Source organism: Anastrepha ludens, unplaced genomic scaffold (genome assembly GCF_028408465.1).
Source record: "Anastrepha ludens isolate Willacy unplaced genomic scaffold, idAnaLude1.1 ptg000170l, whole genome shotgun sequence".
Lineage (NCBI taxonomy): Eukaryota > Metazoa > Arthropoda > Insecta > Diptera > Tephritidae > Anastrepha > Anastrepha ludens.
This window is the reverse complement of record NW_026530130.1, coordinates 10001-15640: the sequence shown is the minus strand read 5'-3', so window position 1 is coordinate 15640 and position 5640 is coordinate 10001. Positions and strand designations below refer to the sequence as shown.

The 5640-nt window shown below is 29.9% G+C and overlaps 2 non-coding genes across 2 annotated transcripts; both read right to left on the bottom strand.

Moving 5' to 3' along the window:
• Window positions 1-693: 693 nt before the first annotated feature.
• LOC128871434 (5.8S ribosomal RNA) lies at window positions 694-874 on the bottom strand. Its single transcript, XR_008455976.1, has one exon. It is a non-coding gene; the product is annotated as a 5.8S ribosomal RNA (ribosomal RNA).
• A 576-nt stretch (window positions 875-1450) lies between these two features.
• LOC128871436 (small subunit ribosomal RNA) lies at window positions 1451-3441 on the bottom strand. Its single transcript, XR_008455978.1, has one exon. It is a non-coding gene; the product is annotated as a small subunit ribosomal RNA (ribosomal RNA).
• Window positions 3442-5640: the final 2199 nt, after the last annotated feature.

Genomic DNA, 5640 nt, shown 5'->3' with positions numbered 1-5640 from the left:
ACGTTATACGGGCCTGGCACCCTCTATGGGTAAATGGCCTCATTTAAGAAGGACTTAAATCGTTAATTTCTCATACTAGATATTAAGATATTCCATACACTGCATCTCACATTTGACATATAGACAAAGTGACTTAGTGCTGAACTATTTTCTTTTCGCTCGCCGCTACTAAGAAAATCCTTGTTAGTTTCTTTTCCTCCCCTCATTAATATGCTTAAATTCAGGGGGTAATCCCATATGAGTTGAGGTTGTTTTAAAATATTTTTTATCTTCTCACACAATTTAATAAATAATTATATCATCTTTTCATCTCTATTTTTCTTTTTTTCCTTTTATATAAATATATATTATAAATAATAATTATGTAAAATGAGGCAATTCTAGAATAAAAAAAAATTAATTTTTATGCTAGACATTCCTCCTTTAATTACATATATAAATTAATATTTTATATATATATAAATAATATGAAAATTTTTTAAAGAGAATACTTAGATTCAAAATTTTTATTTCATTTTATTTGAGAGGATTTTTTTTTTTTTAAGAATATATATAATAAATAAAAAATTCATTATATAATCTTTATTTTTTTGCTATTAATATTATGAATTATTTAAAATCCAATAATATACACATTTGCTTAAATTCAATTATTTTTATAAAAGAATAAGCAACTTATTTAGCATAGTCTTACAACCCTCAACCATATGTAGTCCAAGCAGTACTTTAAAATTTAATTTAATGTACATAACAGCATGGACTGCGATATGCGTTCAAAATGTCGATGTTCATGTGTCCTGCAGTTCACACGATGACGCACAGTTTGCTGCGTTCTTCATCGACCCATGAGCCAAGTGATCCACCGCTTAGAGTATTTTTTTATTTATTTTTATTTATAACAAATGTCAATTTTTTTTTGCATATATTAATTGAAAGAGTAAAATTAAATAATAATAATAATAATATATAAATTGATTTTCTTTCAATAATATATATCAAATATATTTAACTCTAAACATTTTTATTAAGTTGCGAATGTCTTAGTTCAACAATAATACAGTGGTGGTATTTATTATGTTTGATTATTTTGTATTTTTTTTAATCATTTTATGTATATATAAATATATTAATAAATATATACCACTTTTGTTATTGTGAACAAATTAACTTATCATTCAATCAAATGAATAATAAGTACAACTTTCTATTTTCATGTTTAAAGGTTTTTAAAAGAAAAAATAAGAAAAAACATTACAAAATGTACCATCCATATTATATTTAATATGATATAATTGATGGATAACAAATTGAATGAAAAAGAATAAAAAGAATATGGATTCAAAATAATTATAAATTTTTCTTTTTTTTCTTTTTTTTTTTTTTTCTTTTGTTTGTTTTTGTTTTTATTTTTTTTGGCATTGTTTGTTTTTCTTACGGATATGGAACACAATAATGATCCTTCCGCAGGTTCACCTACGGAAACCTTGTTACGACTTTTACTTCCTCTAAATAATCAAGTTCGGTCAACTTTTGCGAAACAACCGTGACACACGAGGCGTCACAGTGATCACGTCCGGAGACCTCACTAAATAATTCAATCGGTAGTAGCGACGGGCGGTGTGTACAAAGGGCAGGGACTTAATCAATGCGAGTTAATAACTCGCACTTACTGGGAATTCCAAGTTCATGTGAACAGTTTCAGTTCACAATCCCAAGCATGAAAGTGGTTCAGCGGTTTACCCGGACCTCTCGGTCTAGGAAATACACGTTGATACTTTCATTGTAGCGCGCGTGCAGCCCAGGACATCTAAGGGCATCACAGACCTGTTATTGCTCAATCTCGTTACTGCTAGACGCAATTTGTCCATTTAAGAAGCTAGTGTCCTTATAATGGGACAAACCAACAGGTACGACTCCACTTATATAAACACATTCAAACACTTGTACATTCAAGATGTACGCATGAAAGAAGGCTATATAAGTTTCAACATCATAATCCTGAAAGCATCTATTTAATATATTTGAGTCTCGTTCGTTATCGGAATTAACCAGACAAATCACTCCACGAACTAAGAACGGCCATGCACCACCACCCATAGATTCGAGAAAGAGCTATCAATCTGTCTTACACGCTTATGTTCGGACCTGGTAAGTTTTCCCGTGTTGAGTCAAATTAAGCCGCAGGCTCCACTCCTGGTGGTGCCCTTCCGTCAATTCCTTTAAGTTTCAGCTTTGCAACCATACTTCCCCCGGAGCCCAAAAGCTTTGGTTTCCCGGGAAGCGACTGAGAGAGCCATAGTAGTAGCTACACCCAATTGCTAGCTGGCATCGTTTATGGTTAGAACTAGGGCGGTATCTGATCGCCTTCGAACCTCTAACTTTCGTTCTTGATTAATGAAAACATCTTTGGCAAATGCTTTCGCTTAAGTTAGTCTTACGACGGTCCAAGAATTTCACCTCTCGCGTCGTAATACTAATGCCCCCAAACTGCTTCTATTAATCATTACCTCTTGATCTAAAAACCAATGAAAGTAGAACAGAGGTCTTATTTCATTATTCCATGCACAAAATATTCAGGCATTTGGAGCCTGCTTTAAGCACTCTAATTTGTTCAAAGTAATTGTACCGGCCCACAACAACACTCGATGAAGAGCACTGAAGTAGGTTTAAATAGGAGGAATATATAAAAAATACATTGTATTAATTATATATAAGAACTCCACCGGTAATACGCTTACATACATAAGGTAATGTACATACCACAATATATAGTTGTACTACCCGTATGAAGCACAAATTCAACTACGAACGTTTTAACCGCAACAACTTTAATATACGCTATTGGAGCTGGAATTACCGCGGCTGCTGGCACCAGACTTGCCCTCCAATAGGTCCTTGTTAAAGGATTTAAAGTGTACTCATTCCAATTACAGGGCCTCGGATATGAGTCCTGTATTGTTATTTTTCGTCACTACCTCCCCGAACTGGGAGTGGGTAATTTACGCGCCTGCTGCCTTCCTTAGATGTGGTAGCCGTTTCTCAGGCTCCCTCTCCGGAATCGAACCCTGATTCCCCGTTACCCGTTGCAACCATGGTAGTCCTAGATACTACCATCAAAAGTTGATAGGGCAGACATTTGAAAGATCTGTCGTCGGTACGGGACCATACGATCTGCAAGTTATCTAGAGTTCAACCAATTTAACGATCAAATGATCGCTTGGTTTTAGTCTAATAAAAGCACACGTTCCATAAGGTCCGTGTTTATATTGCATGTATTAGCTCTAGAATTACCACAGTTATCCAAGTAACTGTTAACGATCTATGGAACCATAACTGATATAATGAGCCTTTTGCGGTTTCACTTTTAATTTGTTTGTACTTAGACATGCATGGCTTAATCTTTGAGACAAGCATATAACTACTGGCAGGATCAACCAGAATAATATATATATTTGTTTATATATTTTTCTTTGCTTTTCATATTTGAAAATTTCATAAATTACGGTGTATATAAAAAGTAAAGGGGAAAACGCACATACAATAGAACGTAATTTTAATAACACAATTTATGTATCATCATCATCATCATCATCATCATCATCATCATCATCATTATTATTATTATTATTATTATTATTTATTAATAATGTGCTTTTATTTGTATAAAATATTTGTATTTTATTTGGTCTTCTTCTTTGTTGTGTTTTTCTTTCATTTTCTTTCGTTCAATGTGCGCTCCCGCCGACCCCTTTAGCTTTTCTTATCAGAATTCAAAAACCGTTTTTTATGAAAAAGAATTTTCGTTCTCTATATATATTTTATATAAAAATATAAGAACGATATTTCTTCTTAATATTTGCCAATTTTCAAATGTATCATTTTTAATAACATTTTACTTTTTCTTCAAATGCATTTTTAATGTAATAATTTCATATATTACATAATTTTTCTCTCTGAATTGAAATTAATAATTCCATAATTCTATTTTTTAATCATAAATATATATATGATTGAAAAAATTTCTCCTTTTTTCTTTTATTTAAAATTTAATTTTTCTTATAATTTTTATTTGTTTTGTTTTTTTTTTTCTTCATCTGTTTAATTTCCTGTATGTATACAAGAAACAAACAGTTGAGGATAATTTCTATGTAATGCTAGTATAGAATATAAAATTTTGAATTCAAAAATTTATTTCTATTTAAACTAACTATAGAATACCAGGAATAAAATACAATGACACCAATATGCCAAGGTTACATTCCATAATATGTTAGTATAGAATATAAATTCTTCATATATGTATATATATTCGAAAATTGTTTCTATTTAAACTAACGTATGGAAAACCATGAATAAAATCACAATACACCAATATGCCAAGGTAACAGTCAATAGTTACATTCCATAATATGTTAGTATAGAATATAAATTCTTCATATATGTATATATATTCGAAAATTGTTTCTATTTAAACTAACGTATGGAAAACTATGAATGAAATCTCACAATACACCAATATGCCAAGGCAACAATCAATAGTTACATTCCATAATATGTTAGTATAGAATATAAATTCTTCATATATGTATATATATTCGAAAATTGTTTCTATTTAAACTAACGTATGGAAAACTATGAATGAAATCTCACAATACACCAATATGCCAAGGCAACAATCAATAGTTACATTCCATAATATGTTAGTATAGAATATAAATTCTTCATATATGTATACATATTCGAAAATTGTTTCTATTTAAACTAACGTATGGAAAACTAGGAATAAATCCACAATATCACCAGTTTAACATAACTCAAATTCGTGTTTCATATAGTTATGATTCGATTTATATGCTTCAATATCATTGGTTAGTTAAATGTTGATATTTTCATATTATTCACATGCCTTCACCGTGAGTGTTTTTTGCCATGCACACCACACATTGTGAAAAATGTATGGGAAAAATTCAATTCAATACATTTCAGTTTGATTTCATATAATTCAATTACATTTTATATATTTCAATAATACCATCAACTTAACTAAATATATATTAAAATACTAAATTATATATATGATGATATTTTCCATATATTTGAAATGTCTTTATTATATATTTATTCAGTTTATCATATGAATGTATTGTGTTAAATTTTACTTTCATACATTTAATCGAATTTAGTTTCATATAAATTCGATTCGATTTTCTTTCATATATCTCACTTGCCTTCACCGTGAGTGTTTCTGACAATGTACACAACGCATTGTGAAAAATGTATGGGCAAAATTTTGTTAAATTTTACTTTCATACATTTAATCGAATATAGTTTCATATAAATTCGATTTGATTATCTTTCATATATTTCACATGCCTTCACCGTGAGTGTTTTTGTTTGTCCATGTACACAACGTATTGTGAAAAATGTATGGGCAAAATTTAACTTAATACAATTCAATATATTTCAAATGTTTTTCTTATATATTTATTCAGTTTATCATATGAATGTATTGTGGTAAATTTTATTTTCATACATTTAATCGAATATAATTTCATATAAATTCGATTTGATTTTCTTTCATATATATCTCACTTGCCTTCACCGTGAGTGTTTCTGACAATGTACACAACGCATTGTGAA